Source organism: Acanthopagrus latus, chromosome 18, assembly GCF_904848185.1.
Source record: "Acanthopagrus latus isolate v.2019 chromosome 18, fAcaLat1.1, whole genome shotgun sequence".
Lineage (NCBI taxonomy): Eukaryota > Metazoa > Chordata > Actinopteri > Spariformes > Sparidae > Acanthopagrus > Acanthopagrus latus.
Window position 1 is genome coordinate 4,854,092 of NC_051056.1, and position 22,630 is coordinate 4,876,721.

The 22,630-nt window shown below is 41.8% G+C and overlaps 1 protein-coding gene across 1 annotated transcript in view; it reads right to left on the reverse strand.

The window, feature by feature from the left end:
- Positions 1 to 7,311: 7,311 nt before the first annotated feature.
- The window catches only part of arhgef37 (Rho guanine nucleotide exchange factor (GEF) 37), a 60,158-nt gene continuing 44,839 nt past the window's right edge, over positions 7,312 to 22,630 (reverse strand). The window contains exon 17 of the transcript XR_005071140.1: positions 7,312 to 7,536. The gene's annotated coding sequence lies outside the window, so the exon portion shown is untranslated. The remainder of the gene's footprint in view (positions 7,537 to 22,630) is intronic.

The following is a 22,630-nucleotide window of genomic DNA, read 5'->3' on the forward strand; positions in this document are numbered from 1 at the left end:
TTTTGATATGTCAGAAGGCACCAGCTAACCCAGAACTAAAAAGAAAAGTTGCATTCAAACCATCAAAAAAATTTGGTTTAGGGTATGGACTACAAATAGATTTCAGGTGGATATCTTGAAGATTTCCAGAAGCGGCATTTGGAAGTGCATTTTGTGCCTCACTGCTGCCCAGAGATCCAGTGTTGCCTTTATGATGTCAGTCAAAAGTCAAGTTGTAGTTCTGTCACGCCTCCGTAACGGCACCACATGAAAGCAATTTGAAATTTTCTTTTTGTAAGTTTCTTCAACGCCTTTTATCAGCCTTTTCTTTGGTCCTTCAGCCACAACCATTACCAGTTACGTTAGCTGTTTACTCCCAACGCTAAAAGAGACCAGGACAAACAAAATAGTTGTGTCCCATGTGAACCACTTGCTCTCTCTAACCGGCCGCCCACTGGGGGGGTGAACGCATCACTAACTGTGCACAGCTTGTGATATTTTATCAACATATTCAGGCAACTGTTTTTATAGACATATTGGTGTAACATTTTAATTCCAAAATGTCGACATCCACAACAGTGTCTACTCATGGAATGAAGCATGTTTTATGTCTTTATGGCCATGCACTGGCAAATCAAAGGATTTAGATAAGGAGAGACATATTGATTAAACATTAAACATGATTCTACAGCCATGCTAGCGGCTCTATGAGGCTAAGTCACAGAGGTGCTATGAGCAAATGCTAACATTATGCTTGTGATGAAAATCCTTGTTTGGCAGTTTGCAACCTCACTTGAAATGTAAGCATGATAACTCTTTCTATGTATGACTTATTATGACTACAGCTGAGTCTTGCGAAAATGTCATTAGTCTTTCAGGCATGTTGGTCAGGAGTCAAAGTATCGTAATAATTTAGGCTGGTAATGGAACAAAATTAAAAATTGAGGGATTACCAAGGTTTTTTTTGATCATGTTCTTGTCAGGATGAATCCAGGTCATTTTCATTCACTCAGCTATGGGCGGAAACGCTAAATGTCTAACTGGAAAAGCGGACAGTGTTTTGGTGCGGTTGATGCTGTTTCTGTGTTAGGATTATGTTTGGATAGTAACACAAGCACACTAACTGAAACTACCAGGTCTTTTTTTAGAAGTGTATCTCCTGAGTGTTAATGGGGGTGGTGGTTTTAAGAGCTTTGGCTGTATTTCACTGAGAGTCTGGACTGCGAGGATTCTGAGAAATGTGTTTGTGTGCGTGCGTTACTGTGTTTGTGTGTGTGGTTGTCCTGTGAGACATGACAGCACAAGTGTGAGTGCTGTGGTGGTGAGAGAAGTCCACAAAAAGAGATAAAATCAGTGGGACAGAATGTCACCAGAGTGATAATAAAAAACAACGGAATGATATCTTTTACAGCCACGCCAGTAAGTCTGTTGTGAAACAGTTTTGAACATGATAAAGAGGGACGATCAAGTGCTCTGTTGTTTAACCAGTCGATATCTTTTTTTTTTACATTTAAAAACTTCATTGGTCTGATTTGATTTTTTCATGTGGAAAATTGTAGTTTGTATTTTGCATGGCAACTTAGGTTTAAACATGAAGCACAGTCCAACTGATGGTTTCACACCATTCCTGCGTTGGTACAGGTTGGTGGTAATGCTGGCGTAGGAATACTTAAAAATGGTTTGCAAATGTTTCATGTGGAAGGTAATGCACTGAATGTAAAAGACATCATTCCGAGTAGTGTGTTAGACGTACAAAGAAACAATGAGTTTTTGTGAATGATGCTTCAACAAAACATTGAACTTTGATATGGGAGGCTGCTGTTTTTGTTCGCATTTCCAACCAGTGAAATCCAACAGTGAAACTTCAACACAAAGGCTCATTACCACCGTCTCCGTTTGTTGGTTGGTTTGGTTTCCACAAAACATAAATGCAGGATGGGTCTTTGCCAAGAACAGGCCTGGATAAAGGGACCAGTCAAGGAATTTGTCCTCAACATTGCGAGATGTCGACATTTTCATTCATTTTTCAGGGAATAATGCATGGCTCTTAATGGAAAAGTGCATTCAGGGCTTGGTATCTGAAAGGGACCTGAACCAGAATGTATGGAAAATGATCAAGAGTATGAATAGAAATAATTTGTAGAAGGCAGAGACCAGAGATGCTGTCCTGCAAAAATGGATGTCAGAAAACTGGTTCAGACACACCTCAAAGAAGCACAGTGAAACTCATCTGCCCAGCAAGTGGTGGAGTTCAATCAAGTCTGCACCACCCACTCCTCGCACATGACTGACTGCAAATCATAGGCAGAGTAACGTTAATTAGGACTTGATTGTTCCACACAGCTAATAAGATTTAAGGTTTTTCAAGTTCCAGTTCTCTTTGTTCCATTAATGATCAGCGCTGTGAGGGCGGTTTACATTTGATCCATCATGTCAATTTTTAATCAAGAGATCATTGTGATTCATTGAACAATAATTAAAAATAAGTTTCCCGTTATGAATGTAAGTGTGATGAACACATTTGTTTTGGGGATTTTATTTCTCTCTTTATTACTCTTATTCTGAAGATTTGTACTGTGTTTAAAGATAAATGCTCAAGTTTCTATTTAAGATCTTAATTGGTTTTAAGGCATATTTCCTGTTTGTGATGATGACATTGTTTGTTAGGTTGCTTATTGACTCATAACTTGACTTTATAATAGAGGGTAATGATATATATTGACTTTTGGATCATAAACACAACCCTTGTCTCACACAGCCCATTCAAGGGATTATGTCCATGCATAATGGCTTTCTGGGAAATCAAACATGGCTGTATTCTGGTGCACTTCCCAAAATTGTGTCACTTGACCTAGTTGTTGTGGCCTTCCGAGCATGGTGTAAATGTTGATTGCCTGGTTTTAGGGCACAAGCAGACTTGGCCTCTTCTGACTCTGCTGACCTTCTCTTTACAGACATTCCTGTTTACACTCTGAGGTCCAGAGACAGCTTCTCTCAGCTTCTTTTGAATCTCAATGCAAGATGTTTTAAATTTGCTTCGAAATAGTGTGTGTTGTGTGTTGTGTGTGTGTGCGTGCATGCATGCATGCATGCGTGTGTGTGTGTGTGTGTGTGTGTGTGTGTGTGTGTGTGTGTGTGTGTGTGTGTGTGTGTGTGTGTGCTGGCAGGTGGATTACTGTGAGAGGTCGGACACTCCAGTGATCTTAAAATGAAACTGAAACACATAGCATGCTTTGATGGTTGTGACAGCCCTTCAGCGCCTCGTCACACACGCATGTGCATGCACACACACGCACTTCCCCTGGTGAACAAACTACAAATCCTGCTTACCATATCTCACTTTCCAACTCGCCATCTGACCTTGGCTCTGACTGGCTGCTGCCAAACACACCTGTCAATCTAAGGAGGGTGAACTTCTTGTTTGGTTCCTGGGCAAAAGCACCAGCCAATCAGAATGAGCCATGCATCCTGGTGCACCAGAATCAAATTACAGTGCTGAGTGTAGAGATTTGTTTTTCAGTTTAGTATCTTCATGATCTATTTGCTTACCTGCTTTATTAAATTCACTTTAAGTTTACAGTAGAAAAATACTAACAAGTGTAAAAGTGAAAAGTCAGATTTGAAAAAAAAATGACATGGAAATTTTGTTTCAACTTTGATATTAAATGAAAAACTTGAAAGCGCAAGTCATTTTTGAGGTTACCTCGGTATCATCACTCCTTTGAGCTACTGCAAAAATAAACTATTTAATATTTCATGATGATCTTGGAATTCAGAGCCCAAAATAAAACGTGTGCGTGTTTGTGTGTGGATGAAAATCCTGCATTTCTAATGAGAGACCGAGGAGACTTGTTCTACAGTATTACTCTCCAGAGTTCACTGCAGTAGTAGTACTACTGCATGTGCACACTAATAGATGCACAGTGCTGCTCCGTGTCCCCTCGACGCTGTTGCTTCAAGACAGTGTTAGTTCATGTTTCAGGAATGAAAGGCATGAAAGATGTCTGACCTGAGCAGTCTGAACAGTGAATAACACGCACAGGCACACACCTCCTGTCTCCATCCTCCTACTGACTAATCTTACCTTCCTGTTATTCCAACTTTCTCCCTCACATTGTCACTGTCTGATGCCACAGCAAAATACACACAGTCATCACATGAGTCTCAGAAGTCTGCTTAAGTTTCTCACTTACAACAGAAACAGGCAACTCCAGCGTTTCCTTGTTATCACTGTTGGCGCTGTTGGATTACCTCAGTGAGTGTCACTGTTATTTTGTGATTCTTGTGTGTGATTTGGCTTCTGGAATAGTGCAGTTTCACTTTAGGACAATCACAAGAGTTTAATCATCAACTATCTTAATACCTATTTTGATAAATGACTAATCATTTCCTGGTTTAATTTCCTGATACCAGCTTCTCAAATGTAAGAATTTGCAGTGTTTCAATGTTAAATGTAGAATGTTTTTTGGACAATCTTTTTTGCTGTTGGTCAAGACTTCACAATTATTGAGATTTTATAGAATACATGAAAACAGCTGAAAAAATACAGCTGAAAGTCTCCAGAAGCTCTGAGATCCCACATCAATTTGAGAAGACAACATATACACCCTTTTTAAGCACAAATACGCAAATGAAGTGGGTGCACAAGCTTAACTGCGTGCCAAGGCTGTAAATAACGTCTTTTCAAATCAATATGAGATCCTGGAGCTTGCGGAGACTTGGATTATGCCCAGCGAGCTGTGTGGAGCCATCTTATGTTCAGTCGTTTAGGAGAGTGCTGCGTCGCTGATTTATTGTGAAGCTCCAGAGATGTTATGTGAACTATGAAACACATTTTCCAGCATGAGGTTAAGCAGATAATGCTTCAGTTCACCTTTTCAAGAGGTCTTGTGCTTCATTTTACCAGAAATGTTTTTTTTTTCTGAAACATCTGTTGGGAAATAGATTTCTTTGGGTTTGAATTCTTCTTCACACACAAATGTCTTCCGATGTGACGGCGTGTGCATTAAGGCTATCCAGCGCTTCCTGCTGTCCTGTGGAGTCTGTCTCTTTGTGTTTCTTTATCGTCCTCTCTGTAAGCTCCTTTCCATTACAGCTAAACTTTATTACACTAAATATTTCATCTGTCTCTTCCTGAGAGTTTCAGCTGCAGGGACTCTCAGCGCCATTTTGATCCGGGTAGTGCTCATCTATCCCTCCGTATCTCCTCTCCAGTGGAACAGTGACACACACAATAAAGCAGAACTTCTCTGCAAATCTGGGCTGACGAATGCGTACAGAGGAGCCCTTCTTTTCCTCTTCAACTCCCCCTTGTCTTTATTCCTCACCTCAGCTCCCCGTCACCTGCTTTTACCTTCCTGCTCCTCCCACGCCGAATTCAGACTGACAGCAGCAAAAGGTGATGAACAGTAGCACGGAATTCAATTCCCTTTCCTGTGTTCAGAAGCTCTGAGAAAGCCTTTCCTCCAGTAATGACATCCAGCACATATCTCAGTTGTATGTTGCCTGCAAGTTAGAAATAACAGCATTGACTGTTGGCATGAAAATCAAAAATGGCACTTTCCAATCACACATTCCACACTTCATTTTCTGCTGTTTATCACCTGTTTCCCTCGCTACTTCCTCCATCTCCTCCTGGGGAATTCAAACGGGTTCCCTTGCCAGCTTGGATATGTTTTATCCCTCAAGCAACGGTGGGCCTGCCTCAGGGTCTCCTCTCAGTTTGACAAGCACCTCCACAGAGAGGAGACATTCGTGCCAGATGTCCAAACCACCTCCACTGGCTCCTTTCATCCTGAGGGGGCTGTGATTCTAGTCAGAGCTCCCTGTGGATGGTTAAGCTCCTCACCTGTTCCCAGGGTTGATACCAGATAGAGGCTGTTATTTCCCAGTCAAATGATGATTTCAACCACCAGGACATTTTATTTGTAAATGCAATTCTTCAGCCTTGGTTGTAGTTTCATAATCGCCTCCCTCCTGGTTTTTGGCCATACTACATTTTAACTCATCACATCTGCTGTAGAGAACATGCAAATGTAATATTTTATATTAAACCTTTCATACAATTCATTCTCTCCAAGTCAAAACAAAAGTAAACGCATACATTAATCCCATGGATTAGCTATCGTAGCTAACTATAAGGTAAGGATCTCTTTCCAGGGCACCTTGTAGGCTAACCAAGCTAGCTACATATGCTAACCCTGGTATCACACCCATCCACATAACAGACCTGTTTGGCCTTGTCCACCCATGAAACCAACATGTTTTCGTTATGAGATCAAATTAGCAATAACAAAGATGCAACATCTCGTTATACTTTCAAAGTAATGGTACTATGTGTTTAGGTTTAGGAAAAGATCATGGTCTGGGTTTTGGTTTGAGACTGGATCGGTCCATACCGTTTTTTAGTTTTTGTTTTTGTTTTTTGTGTGTGTGTAAGACTGTGGATCACTCTCAGTTTAGCTGTGGGTATTCTATAAAAGTATTAGCAAACAACAGAAGATGGATTGTGCCTGTAACTTATAATAGTTTTTTGTAAATTGCAAGAATAAAATGACAAGTTACAAAATGCAGTTTCCAACTGAAACTACATAAGACTAGGTGGAGCTAGCTGCTCTACATGAGTGAGAACATGGAATCCCTCTTTGCAATGACATCTTCATGTAATAGTCGGCCAGTGCTTGTATTATGGGCCAGACGTGAGGCTCAGCTGTAGACTGGAGCCCTCAAGAAAACAAAAGTTTGGGGGGTTTTGATGAACTGAGAAATTGTCAGCCATTATCTTAAAGCAATTCTAATGCTCTAAAGGTTTAGTTATGATAGTTTCAAATGTGTGTGTCTCTCCACTGTATGTGTCTGACTGTGTTTTGTTATTAACTTTTATAAGATGTTTGGTGAACATTGTGACTGAATGTGACTGTTTGCTGTTGTTGTGTGGTATTGTTATGTATGGATTTGATGTCTGATAGATCAGTTATTAACAGGCATTGGCCCATGCAGTGACTGGACCTGCAATTACATTTTCACAGCAACATGCTTTTGGATGTTGACAGCTAATAAGCTAATATCATGAACATCGACCCCTGCAAGGAAAGCCACATTGTTATTCAAAAACTGCAGCGGGCCGACACCACTGCTGGGTGTGGTCAACTCTTTGGTATTAGGGGTTAACAATAAGGAGTCATTACAGTGATTTGTTTTCAACTTTATTTTTTTCATATACACGTATCAACATACTCATATCCAGCAAATTAAGACAACTCATGGATATTATTTATCGAGTTGAGTTTGTTACACCCAAATCCTGAAGCGCATCCAATTTCTTTCAACAAGTAACCCGATTAAACTGTCATCTTTGCTGCCCTTGATGAGAAAGTAGGGTAATTAACCTCTTGCCCACTTCCTCTGATTCTCATGATCACTTTCCTCCTCCTTTTCCTCTTCTTCTTAAACCATCATCCTCACTTCAGCTCCTCTTCATCTCTTCTGCATTCACCTTCTCTCATCTCCTTCGCCTCCCTATGCATCTCTGTGCCTCTTCAGTTTCTCCGCTACCTCCTGTGGAGAGAAAAATATGCAGCATGTGTACTGAAGCTGTGAACTCCCTGCAGATGCTGCAAAATATAATAATAACAACACACAGGTGGACGCGCACACACACAGATTCAAAGTCATTTTCACAAATCACACACACTCACAAATGTGCTTATAAAGAGCTGTATATCTGTCATTTTCTCTCTCTCTCTCTCTCTCTCTCTCTCTCTCTCTCTCTCTCTCTCTCTCTAGCATGCACACACACACGCACACACACACACACACACACACACACAGTTTTCCCTGTAAGAGCAGTCCAATCTATTATTGAGAAGAACGCCGTCATTTCAGGGCCTGAAGGTCACTGGCATCAATAACTCTGCTGGTAGCCACTAGACGACCCCACTATCCACACACACAAACACACACAGCTGGTCACATGACGGAAACTCTCAGTGCCAGTTAATACTGATACGAAAGAAACCCGCTGTTACTGCTGGAGTAGAGGCTTCAATAAATGCAGTCCTTCCTAAAACTTAATTTAGAGATACAATATTAAATATTTTGCATTAAAAACTCCAAAAACGACAAATCTTTTGTTATTTGTCTTTGTTATGTACCTATACTGGTAAGCCATAACATTGTGACCACCCACTAAATATTGTGTTGGTCCCCTTTTGCTGCCTCAACTGCCCTGGCATGGAGGCATGGACTCCACTAGACCCCCTGGAGGTGTGCTGTGGTATCTGGCACCAAGATGTTAGCAGCAGATCCTTAAAGTCCTGTAAGTTGCGAGGTGGGGCCTCCATGGATTGGACTTGTTTTTCTAGCACATCTCACAGATGCTTGATTGGATTATGATCTGGGGAATTGGGAGGCCTTGTTGTTGTGCTCCTAAAACCATTCCTGAAGCTTTTTTGCTTTTAGGCACCTCGCATTATCCTGCTGTAAGAGGCCACAGACATGGTCTGCAACAATGCTTAGGCAGGTAGTACGTGTCAAAGTAACATCCACATGGATGGCAGGACCCAAGGTTTCCCAGCAGAACATTACCCAAAACATCACACTGCCCCTGTCAGCTTGCTTTCTTCCCATAGTTCCCCATGTAAGTGATGCACATGAACCCGGCCATCCATGTGATTTAAAAGAAAACGTGATTCATCAGACCAGACCAAATTCTTCCTTTGCTCCATGGCACCCTGACTGGTCTGCAGCCCCATACACAACAAACTGTGATGCACTGTGTACTCTGGCACATTTCTATCAGAACCATCATTACCTTCTTTAGCAATTTGAGCCACAGTAGCTCGTCTGTTGGATCAGACCACATGGGCCAGCCTTCGCTCCCCACATGCATCAATGAGCTTTGGCCGCCAATGACCCTGTCGCCGGTTCACCACTGTTCCTTCCTTGGACTACTTTTGATAGATATTGACCACTGCAGACACCCCACAATAGCTGCAGTTCTGGAGATGTTCTGACCCAGTCATCTAGCCATCACAGTTCGGCCCTGGTCATACTCGCTTAAATCCTTAGGTATGCCCATTTTTCCTGCTTGTAACACATCAACTTTGAGGACGACATGTTCACTTGCTGCCTCGCAACATTCACTCAAGGTAACAGGGTAACTTTTCACGTGGTCGCTTGTCACTATATCTTCAGAGTCAGAGAGCGAGGGAGGAAGTTAATGAATGTGACTAAAACCTGAAAACATTACCTCGTCTGTGAACATTTGTGCCTGAATCACGTTAGATTTTGACTAGCAATGCTGTTTCTTAAATGATAAGTTCGCCACCTCTCTATAACATTACATTCATGAAGTAAAGTCCATTTCTCCTCCCCACTATGGAGGTCACCTCTGTGATTCACTGCTGCAGTCAGGTTGATAAACAAGAGTGAAGATAAATCCACTTTTGAATCCCAAAAGTGTAAAAGTAATCTCTTAGCTCTCCCACGTTAAGTAGCAGAATCCGATGTGACTCCCGGTGTTTATTTCCCCAGAGGATCAACATCATTCTATGAAGCAATGCAAATGATTAAGACTTTATTCTCCACCATTTGCTTCCATTTACTCCATAGTTGACAGAATATCATCTCCTCTTCACAATGAATCCAAGATGTGAATAAAAAGAATGAATGAAAAATGAAAGCATGCAATCTTGTAGTGATAAATGGAGCCTCATTTGGCCTTTTTACAGGTGACTTTGATCCTTGTATAAAGGCAGCTCAGGTTGATCGCAGCGCCTTATCAAGACCACACTTGATCCTTTGACAAAGTCATTCGCGCGTGTGTGTGTGTGTGTGTGCATGCGTGTTTTAACGAGGTGTAGCTCAGTTATCAGGCAAACACCGTGTCATGATGCTGTGTTACTGTTAATGGTTTGCCTTTGAGGAAACGGAGTGCTGCAGTAAGCATATCAGTGGCACGATGGGTGAACGACACACAGCAGCAAAGGCATGAAGGGCGAGCCAGAGAGCGGGAGTCATAGAGGTCATGGTGTGTGTGTGTGTGTGTGTGTGTGTGTGTGTGTGTGTGTGTGTGTGAGGGATAGAGAGAGAGAGAGAGAGAGAGAGAGAAAGAGAGAAGGAGGTGGTTTACTTATTAACTGTGCTCAATGTAATGCAGATAAATACATGCACAAGAGTTATTAACATCTGATTTGAGTTGTGTTGTGTTGTGTTTTTTTAATTGAGTAGTTCATGTTTTTAAAGCCAATGATCAAAGTAAGAGTCTGTGTGACTATAATTCTACTATAGTGTGGCTATTAGAGTGAGGCAGATAAAGACAGGGGGACAGTATGTGTATGTAAAACTGAATACAGTGACCACATGTCAAAGGCCATCTGGTGTCATGAAATGAATTATGGCTACTCTGTGTGTGTGTGTGTGTGTGTGTGTGTGTGTGTGTGTGTGTGTGTGTGTGTGTGTGTGTGTGTGTGTGTGTGTGTGTGTGTGCGTGTGTGTGTGTGCGTGCGTGTGTGCGTGTGTGTGTGTGTGTGCGTGTGTGTGTATGTGTGTCAGATTTCAGATGTGGGATTATAGCATCATCATCTGGCCCAAATGGACAGAAGGTTAAACATCTGACCACTGCAGGAAGTCTGCAGATTAACAGACTGACAGACATGTCGACTATACTTCCATTTAAAACTCATTCACTACAACTACTACTACCACTACTACTACGACTACGACTAATACTGCTTCTACCACTACAATGTTAATACTGCTAATATGCAACTCCTCTAATTGTCTTTTCAAATGCTAATGCCATCCACCTTATTCCTAGCCCCTGTGATACCTTGCAGAAATTATGGAAAGGATTTTTGGCCAGTCACTATGACCTGTACTATTACTGTTGTCACTTCCACTGCTGCAGGCACTGTTTCTGTAAATACTCAATCTGATATTACTGTTTAAACATGCATGTTAGCATGTTTAAACAGTAATATCAGATTGGGTTATTTTATTTTATTTATTTATTTATTTATTTATTTTAAAAACCTCACTTGTCATCATCATCTTCATCCTCAACCCAGCTGACTGGTCCCACTGCGGACCAACACCTCCCAGTTTCCTCTTTGGTCCTGACATCCAGCCACCGGTCGTCCCTCCGCCTGTCTGTCATTGCTGTCAGGCCAGAGGCTGTACTAATACCCGGCCTGAACTGTCAGTCACTGTAACCTCCGACCCTGAATGTGTCAGCCATCATCAGCACTGCAGTCCTCTTGTCAACAAGAAACACAACAAGACATGAGCTTTCGCACCTTCTCCCCCCTGCTTTTATTTTTCAGCATTACATGAACATTTTACTCTTCTCTGTTGGCTGGATGATGAACCCTCACGTTATCACACCCAGGGTATTTGCTTTCTCATTATTAGGGTTTCTGTTCACATGTGTATTTACATCTTAAGTCTCTCTATTTGTATTCACGTTTCATAGACATAATTAGTCATCTAGTCATCTAGCTAATCATCCAGTTATGATTATTCTTGCGCATATTTCCCATTTAGGATTGTATATCCACTATGCACTGTAGTCCTTATCACAACTTTCTCTATCGTTGACCTTCTGAAGGGCTACAGAGAGCCGTCATCTCACTTCATCATCTCTATGGTGCCACCTATCTACACACAAGTTATTCACAGTAATATAGGCATGCACTAAATTCAACATAATTGAATTTTATCTCATGGATATCATCTGTTTCACCAACTGTTTAGTCTTCACTCTCCTATAGCTCACATATGCATTAAGTCACTGCTAATGCGAACACAACACTTCGTACTCCTACATGTCCACATTCAACTGGCTAAACACAGGGTCTGTTTCACTGTGAAGCAGTCACAAGAACCAGAATGTATTTGTCACTGCTGACTATGACTGTTCTCCAAAAATGTGTCACAAGACAACAAAAGGACAACAGTCATTTTCAGGATATTTTGACGGTGAATCAGTGAAATTCTGCAAGGAGTAATGGAACAAGAAGGAGCCTCCACAGTGAGCTGTCAGGAGGCAAGCTGCACATGTCCAACTCCCCAGCAAGGTAACAAACACCTATTACTGTTTCCTGCTGTGTGTGAAAAAGCTACTTGTGCCATGTGCAGCATGAAATCACATCCCGGGTGCAATTATTATTGACTGAATTCATAATTAAAACAAGAGTTTGCTCGACTGACTGCAAACTGATAACAAGAGTAGCTGCTGTAGGAGTGTTTGCTGAAGTATTAAACCACATTTTCTGTTACCAACAGTAACCAAGACTGAAAATGTAAGGACTATAACTTCAAAAGATCCCACAAAAAGGAGAGATTATCTGCTAAATTGATCAAATACTATGTAAAGACTTCTTACACAAGTGAACAAGTTTAATTTAGTTTAATAGTTTGATCCAGTTCTTGAGTTAATTTTCAACTTGCAGCACTGATACGCTCTAATGAGTGCGTCTGCTCAGAGTTTAAACTGATAAGGCGCCACAAAGTAAATCCAGTTGACATATTCAACACACACAACACACACACACACGCACACACACACACACACACACACACACACACACACACACACACATTCACGTAAACCCAACAATACACCAATACCAATCACACGAACATGCATTCACACACATACTTGAATAGCACACACGCACAAACACACCAGAATACAGACCACAGACATTTACTAAAATGTACATAAAGATGAATACTTGCAAAAAACCCAAACACACATGAACAATGACACATATTATAGTTTGAATGTATATATAGATTAATGTATATTGAACCAGGGGTCACCATCTCGTTTCAGCCCTCGAGACAAATTTATAACAGTATTGATCTTTTGGAAGTAGGGCAACACACACACACACACACACACACTTATCTGTTCTTTTACACACCAACTTGTGTGATGTCACTGTAAAACATTCATGTTTATGGTTGTGTGTGTGTGTTTTTGTGTCTCCATTTCATAGCACATGTAGTATGGAAACCACACCCCCTCACTTTCTGCACATCGAGTCACGATCAGCCTGTTTACAACCAAACAATGGGGTCAAACTGACCATGACGAGGGACAGGAATTGACCGAGACCAGTCTTTTTATAGTAAAAGCATAACATATTTGTAATGGCGAGAACAGATGGGAAATGCTGTTCCTTTTCCTCCACTACATTCATTCAGGATTCAAGATTCAGAGTGTTTATTGTCATATGCACGGTAAAGAAACATGTTCTCACTTGACGCAATGAAATTCTTCCTTTGCTGTCTACAGAATGCCAACAGTGTAATAAAGAATTATACACCACTGAATCATACAATATACAAAGTAAAGCACTTTTAAAGCACTTTTACACATGGCACAAAGCAGCAGCACATATGTAATCTGTGCAATGAGGGTAGGAGTGTGAACAGTCTGTGCTGGGGGTGGGTGGGGCCTTTGAGGATGGAGGCAGCTCTCCTGTGGACTCTGCGGTGGTAGATGCTCTACAGAGAGGGCAGTGGAGTCCTGGTGATCTTCTCCGCAGTCTTTACCACTCTGTGCAAGTGTTTGCAGTCCAAAGCAGAAGTGATGCCATACCACATGGTGATGGTCAAGATGCTCTCAACACTGTCAGCTGTAGAAGTTACTGAGGATCTCAGGCGACATGCCAAACTTTGTCAGCCTCCTCAGAAACTACAGCCATTGTTGGGCCTCTATATCATCTGCATGGTGTTGAGTGAACAAGTGAGGTCCTCACCGATGTGGACGCCCAGGTATTTGAAGCTGCTCACCCTCTCTACTTCAAGCTCCCAGATGTACAGTGGCTGATGAGGTCTCCTCTTCTTCCTCATGTCTACTATCATCTCCTTGGTCTTGTCCGTGCTGAAGGTGAGATTGTTGTCACACCATGACACCAGACTGGCCACCTCCCCCTGCAGGCCGCTTCACCCTGCCAGTGATGCATCCTATCACTGTGGTGTCGTCTGCAAACTTTAGGATGCTGTTGTCTTTGTGCAACACAGTCATAGGTGAACAGGGTGCAGAGGATGGGGCTGAGGACGCATCACTGTAAAGTGCTGATGTTTGTGATAATGCTGACTGAAGTCCTGTTTCCCATCCTGACAGACTGGGGCCTGTCAGTCAGAAAGTCTAGGAGTCAGTCACAGATGGTGGGGTTCAGAGTACAACTGTAGACAGTTTGTCAGTGAGTTTGTGGGGGATGACTGTGTTGAAGTCGGAGCTGTAATCCACAAAGAGCATACTGATGCAGGAGTCTTTATTTTCCAGGTGGGAGAGGGAATAGTGGAGAACAGTGAGAGCAGTGATTTATTGACAGTTTCAGATACTTATTACTACTTATCAGACTTCTGATATGTTTTTAAAGTTATAATAATATTATATCGGTAATAAGGAACCATTGTTTTGTGGTACAAGTACTTGTGTGTTTTTGAGGATGTTTTGTGATGCTGTATTTTTACATCGTTGGTTTACTGAACATCAAAATGGTCCAACAAAATGAGCAATTGGTCTTCATTAGGGTCAGTAGCCCAAACAAAAGCTGCATTTGTTTTTTTGAAGACTTTTCTGATTTATTACGACTTGACACTCATTTTGGCCTCGTTTCTCTTAGTTATAACATACGATAAGATAACACATCGCTATACAACAAAGTCCAAATAGTCGAGAGACAAGAGCAGTCAGACAATCAGACACACTGTAAACAAGCCATCACTTCATCCAAATTATCTTAAGCACGTTATTTTGGGAGTAAAACCAAAGGTGAGTCACGCTGAAATGTCAGTAACAATCATTTATTAGTATATTGGTACATAACAAAATAGTCCCCTTCTCATGCGAATGCAGCCTGTCACATTAGGCAAAGATGTGATTTGACTGGGTTGCAAACAGAAAACAGAGTCCACCAGCAGCAAGAGTGAAGCCTCTTTTGTCTTTTTGAGTAGATAAAAGTAAAATCTGTTCCTGTTTTTTGTTCTCGCTGCCAAAAAATCATCCGAAGCACCTCATCACCAAACACAGCGTGGCTGCAGCTGGCAGCAGCTCGCTGGCCAGATACTGCCGCTCATGTTTAATAGACGACCAGATAGGAGCAGCGTGAATTCAGTCGGAGACGAGATGAGGGAGCTGTGGTCACACACACACACACACACACACACACACACACACACACACACACACACGTGGAGAGAGAGAGAGAGAGAGAGAGAATGTGTTCTGGGTTTGGAGTGACTTTGATATAAATCTTGTCATATCGCAGGGTGTCCACCCATGCAGCCTTGATGTATACACGTGCACACACACACACACACACACACACACACACACACACACACACACACACAGTCATAAATGCCCAAACATATGACAGATGGTATGCATTGTGTTTATCATGGTGAACTTCCCTGGTGTTTAAGAAATATACACTGAACAGCAGGAATAGGTGTGTGTGTGTGTGTGTGTGTGTGTGTGTGTGTGTGTGTGTGTGTATGCATTGCCAAAAAGATGAGTTCAGAAACATGTCAAGGAGTGAGGAGACAAAGTAATGCAAACAATACAAGTACTGCAGAGAGTGAAGACAGGCAGGAGACCAGTGTATCCAGTCCAGACCAGTCCAGACGAGACGTCATCCAATCTGGACTGAGCTTCTTAATGAAAGGTTTATCTTATAGACTCTCTGTACCCATCACTGCCAAAGTCCTCAGCGCTTGAGAAAGTAATCTGGACAAATGTCCTTGAGGGACAAAAACAGTTACAGCCTCTTGTGACTCGTTTTTAACCTTCCAGCACTCACAGTTGCAAAGAGAGACAGACGGAGAGAGAAGGGGGGGGGGGGGGGGATTTGGCATCTAGATAAAGTTTGATTGATTAGACACATCTTTACTGTAGAATAAATGTGTGAGTAAAAGTGGTGTCTCCTTGCATAACTTTCATCCGGACAGTGAATAAGCATATTTACCAAAATACCAAACATTTCCTTTCCAGCTGCCTTGGACTTTATGCACAGTATGTAACTTCTACCACTGTGGGTCTCTCAGTCAAAACAAAGAAAAAAAACAAGACATAGTTTTATGACACAGGGTGGAATCATGGGAGTTGTTCTTGTCTTCATTATTAAACAACCAATGCTGCAGATGTTAGTGTAGCTTAGCACAAATTTCAATCAATCAAACTCCATCTAGACTGACCCACTGACCGACTCATTGATGAAAATTATGAATGATGATCTAACAACTGCTGTAAATGTTTGTTTCTCGCTCCAAACACAAGATTAAGGGTTCAAACAGGATTTTCCACCTTCAGTTCTCACACATAGCGTGTGTGTGTGCGTGTGTGTGTGTGTGTGTGTGTGGTGTAAGACCCCATCATAGAGTTTCACTGGAGACCTGTGTAAAAGGCTGAAACATTATATGATGCCTTCATGTGTCATGTTGGGGAAAGACAAGAATACAAAAACAACATTTTTCTTGACATCTGTCCATCTATTAAGGAGAAGAGTTTACAACTCCCCGCAGCCCCCTAGTGGTGAAAGATGGTCACAGCAAGTGGTCAGGGGCGTAGACAGTGACAGTGACACAAGTATAAACAGACAGATAGATAGATAGATAGATAGATAGATAGATAGATAGATAGATAGACAGACAGACAGACAGACAGACAGACAGACAGACAGACAGATGGATAGATAGCAACTGTCCAAGTTGTTCTGCTCCTGAATAAGCTCGTCTGTCAGTGGCGAGCCACTGTAAACACACACACTCTCACAGACCGGGGAAGCAAACTCCAGCGTCGTCTGCCTGAGTCGAAGGCCTACCAAGCAAGGAAATGTTTGTCTAGTCTGGTATCTGCTGATATTATGTGGAAAAATACGGACGGGATTGGAAGCACAGGATCCAGAATATTCCCGGCATGATGTTTCCACAGCAACTGTTTCCCCGCTGGATAACAGACCTACATATTAGATGATGACATTCCCTTTGCACAAATAAATCCTGTGTATCTGTGAAGACTTTAGGGTTCCCAAGGGAAAAAAATAAACACAGGAATTGTCTGGTGAGACCAGACAACACACTCTCAGCTCACACATAACATTATGTGCCAAGTTCATTCAGTGTGGTTGTCACATTTACGATCCTTTATATTTACTTCAGACAAAACCTTTAAAGCAGTGCACTCATTCTCAGGCTGCCAAAGGCCCTCCACCATATCTAAAAGTTGTGAGACAACGATAAGAAACAAAACTTTTTGAGACATTATCAGACCTCATGCCAATTTATGGCTGTACTGTAGAAGTTCAGGAAAGACGTTTATAAAATTGAGGTTATGTGTGTCATGACCTAAACATCATGTAGTCTGCTCACAGTGTATCCAGATTCCTGATACCTTTGCTTATCATAGGCTAATCATCCGTCAAAAATGCATTAAACATGTTAATTATCAGATATCATGAAGTATTAGAAGACACAAGTTAGTAAACAGAGCCTGGCTATACTGGCTGGCTAACAACTGTTTTCCAGCTATATTAGCTAACAAATTAGCCAACATGTTCTGTGTGTTACCACTGCAAATCTTTTGTTAAAACAGTTTCCACGGAAAAGACTTGAATGTGTAGGTAATTAGCTACAATGAACTAATAAGTTAGTTTACTTCCTTAGCTACCCATTTGAAAGAATAAGTGCTGGCGAAGAAGTATGTTTCTGCACACTCCAGATATTTTAAAATGTATTTTAATGTTGCAACTTTACCTTTTCTAGGATTAATTTTCAGTTTTATTTTGTGATAATGTTGTGCTTTTAGCTCAGTTAGGTTAAGCCAGAAAAAGCACTTGGTTAGGTTCAGGAAAGGATCACGTTTTTGCATAAGATACCTTTTGACATCACAAACATGGCTGGAAATGTCCCAAAACATCTAAAAAAGACCCAGTTTTGTGGAAGTTAGCTCATATACATATAATGTGAACACGATCTGACATCTCTTATGCCAGAGTCGGAAAAAATGTCATACAGTAGATTATATTGTCCCAACCACATTCAACATACATTAGCAGTCACACTTTAAAAACTGGTACATTATAATAGCATAAAATCTTACATGATACTTTACATTATAAGTAGGTGATAAAAATTGTCTTAATGTGCATTGTTTTCTATGCACATTTTACGACACAAAACTTTAAGTAAGTGCTGATGAGTCAGCATCCCAGTAACCCTCCAGAGTCTCACACACAAGCGATCTAAGTGCATGTCATACTTACACAACATGCAAAAGCTTATTCCCACAAGTACCATCCACAACAAGACCATTACAACTGCAGCTAAACACGGCATGTTCCCATCAGCCTGCTCTGTTCCAGCCTGTTTGTGCTGTTTGTGAGACACATAATTAGCGAGTGGAGGACCCATAAAAGAATCAGAACAACCAGCTTCAGGTGTGGTGAGACGAACAGGTATGCTGCAGAACGAGGACCCTGCCAACAGTTCATCAGTGCTGCAGAATAAAGTCACATAACCTAATATAACACGTATCCTTAGTCTCAATGCCATTCATTTACAGTCAAACAGAACATTTCAAAATATTTCACACAAAATAATCTCTGCTCTATCCAGACAGTGGAGGCATGTATCAGTGTCATAATTCCAGGCGAGTTTGGCAATGCATAGTCATGGCTAGTTTCCAGGGATCATGTTTACATTTCCATGGTTCTGCTGACACTAATATACATCAAGACTTACAGTGAGTGCAACTGTAAAACCACTTTTACAAGCTAGATGGGAAATCAATGATGTAGTTCATACTCCGGGGCTGAGGTTGCAGCACTTTGGCAGACTGTAAAACAAATTCCAGTTTCTCTACAGTGAGCAGTCGGAGGGAAAATAGTAGCTGGGCAATGGAGGGGCAAAATATTCTTCAAAGTAATGAAATGAATGGAAAGCCTTGCAGCCCTTTTTTCAGTTAAAGCACAACCCCACGGTAGCAGGTGCTGATAAGTGGTATTTCCTTGTTTTGCCATGGATTTAACTGAGTAAACTGTTGAGTCAATATTACACTGCTGCTTCCCATGGACTCTGATTATACCATCGTCGCCCCTATCAGGCTCAGCACTGTTTGGGCTTTGGTTAAAATCCTTTATGTTGGCTGCTTACACTATAAACAGTTTGGTTGTTTAGTGACAGAGAGTTAGTCTGCACGACTGTTGACATGTAAGCCTTATTATAACTGACTCTGGAACGGCTACCATGTATGTGCGTCTACCTGTCGACAGGTAGTTAAACATGCTGGAACGGGTACTTTGTTTTTATCCGAACATGCGGGGACATTCCTGTACATGTACTGTATCTTTACTCTCACTGGTTTCAGGTGGGCAAATTAGAAAAAAGGTGTCATGTAATGCACTTCCTGGCATCCATCAGCTTCCAACAACAATTGTCCTTCTTCCGGGCCAACAGGCACTGCACTGATTATTTGAAATAAGAAATAAGAAATAATGATTATAGCCTCTTCAAGTTTTGAGGAGCTGAAACTTCTTGCAGAGTTAATTTTCAATGTACTTTATTAACACAGCCTGTAAAGCATTTTGAATCATCATTCTATATTAAATGAACTATGTCTAATAGTTCTGTAAAATAATTTGGTGACAGAGGTGTGAATTTTTCATTTTGGTGGGAGCTCTGAAACGCTCTGAGAGGAACGAGCGTGTGTTTATGTTATAAAACTGTGTGTGAGCTCAGGTGATTACAGTATATGTAGTGTGTGTGTGTGTGTGTGTGTGTGTGTGTGTGTGTGTGTGTGTGTGTGTGTGTGTGTGTGTGTGTGTCCAGTCTGGCCGGCAGCCAACAAGAGGCATGTGGCGCAGGCTCGTTCCAAAAAGCCCACCGTAAGGAACAGGCTTAGCTTTAAACACTTTGAGATCCATCTCAGGGATTACAGTCATGGTCTAACAGGAGTTTACAGCTCCATCGCCATCGCAGCCGGTAAACAAATTCCTCACTGGAAACTAAGACGCTTCAGAGCGAGAGGAGGGCGACTGTCTCCTTATTGGGAGGATATGAGTGATTTGTTTGTAACAGCCATGAGCTAAAATGTAAGCTACTCTTTTCTCTCCCAAGTATAGAAAGGAAACAAACAACAATATTTTTTTTAGCTGGTGTTGTTTTGCTGAGTAGCACTTTGTCTGGGAAAGTGTGATTGTACGGTGCTGCATCCAGGTGTAAGCAGCCAGAATATGCTGACACACTGTCTGTGCTCTCTGGCGTCAATCTGATAACATTCTTTAAAAGGGTGCAATGAGTTTAAAGAGTTTGGTTAAAAGTCCAGGTGGCGCTGAAAATCCGCTGACTAGACAAGAAGAAACATTCAAACAATTCAAATGATATGCCTGTACTGAAATTGTGATGTCATGTGTAGTCACCTTTCTGCCTGACAACAAAACATTGATTTTATACCCATCAGTCATGGTGTGTCAGAAAAAGAGTGCTTTTACATCTTGTCTTCCCAAATATATTTGATGCCTCATCCTGTTCTCTCTGTCATATATACATTGAGAAAGTTTCAAATACAGTCAGTTAAAGAAAACTAGACTTTGTGATAAGCACATGGGTTGTTAAAGGCCTTGCTTTACAGGTAAACATTAGCAACCCATGCTCCTAGCCTGCACTGAAATAAGAGATGTGGTACCAAGTGCAGCAACTTCACTGCTGGACACTTGGACTTTGGACTTTGGCACCATATGCCTTTAAAAGGGGGCAATGCAACCATAAAATCCATCAAAATATGGGTCTGTCATGCAGAAATCAGCAATAACGACATATAATTTGCTAGATACCCAGTTAGCTACTGGGACATCAGCAAACGACCAGCGGTTGTTTTACGCTTGTCCCAAATGCCAATACTCATTAAGACAGAGTTCTCATAACTCTCAGTTTGATGCCTCTGACTAATCTAATTTTGTAGGGCCATGTAGCCCCAACACTTCACCCTACACCTCCATCCCAACAAGAATCGGGACATCCTATCCCTGGACGTGAACATGCAAAACAGACAGCAAGGGGTGTATTAGTACTGGGTCTCAGTGTGGTGTGTTAAGACTCCTGTGAAATCTGTCAGTCAAACTCAGCACACTTCCATGTGAACTCTGGCGCAGTTCATCTGTGGCATGAGGCGTCAGACTTCCCATCAGTCACCAGGGTTGGGGTGTTTTCACACTTGTTCCCTTTCAGCCCTCCAAATGACCTCACGGCGATTTGTAAGCACGTCACCACAAATATACGGTAAATATACTTTTCTGGAAACAAATTTTCACTTCACCGAAGGACAACGGAGTGCAATTTAAAAATATATCAAAAATGCACTCTTGATATACATGTGGTATGTTAGGTTACATCCAAGGCCACAAGGTAACAGAGAAAAGCTTTTTATGTAATTTAATAATGAGACCTGGACTGTAAATCCACAGTCTGCAGAGACCATGGTAGATCTTGACCCTACAACACCAGGACAAAGACCCAGTCCAGAGCATTGCTCAGTGAGAAATAGATATTTTCCTGTGTGTTCAGTTCTAACAGAGGGTGTATCAAATAAATAAAGCAGTTTCTCTTGACTTGTTTTGTTTCTTCTGACAATCATTGGTCTTAGTATTGTGTTTTTTAATTTTAATTTTTTTTTTTTATTGTGGCTGTGTTCTGTGCCACATCCATATCCTTACATGCCTCACAGAACTTACGCTGCTTGCAAAGAACCTTCAGCTGCTTTCTGCGTGTGAAATATGAGATAAAAATATAGTTTTATTACAACCCAGTGCACTAGGACAGTACACTGGGCACTTAACAGCTACGCTGAGGCAGTGTGGGATTCCTGTTCAAGGGCAACTGAACAGTACTGCTGCAGGAGGAAGGAAGTGTTACTCCGTACCGGCATTGTTATTGAGACCCAGCAGTCTTACCGCCGTAAAACTATTTCCCCAAACGCAATCCTGCTGTTGTTTACTGATAAAACTCAGATTTTCAATGATGTGTACGCAGCAGCTTGAGCTGGCAGCAACAAGCTGTCTTAGCAATCACGGGCCATCACTGGAGGTCTAATATGTGAGTATATCATCAGGGCTGTTGTGGCCCTCTTGGGCAGGGAGCCAGTATAAACAGCACCTCAGGTAGGAGGCGGCCATGAACAGCAGCAAGGGGTTCCTAAAATGGCCTGAATGCAGCGACTGTGACTGTCTGCGCCCCCCTTGACCACCGGCTTCCTCAACACCTCCTATCTGCACCTCCACATGCACACAGAAGCGTGCCTGTGCCCATACCAGCTGAGAGATAAATGCACCAACACACATGCACACAAAGTGCTTCGTGATCCCCTGTGATCCTTACACATGACATCTTTTTCATGGCAACAGCATTCTCCATGTGTCAGGCCTCTTATGGACTCGACCTTAAGCTGTTTATCGACCTTGAGTGGCCAGCTCACCAGTTGGCTCTCTAGCTTGTATGTTGGTGTGTTGTCTGTCAGACTGGGTGGGTGTTATTCAAGTTGGTGGTTTAGCCAGTTGGTGCTCCCGCAGGTAAACTGGTTGGCTGGGACATTTTTCATTAAACCGTCGCCATTGTCACAGACTCTGCATTTGTTCATTGT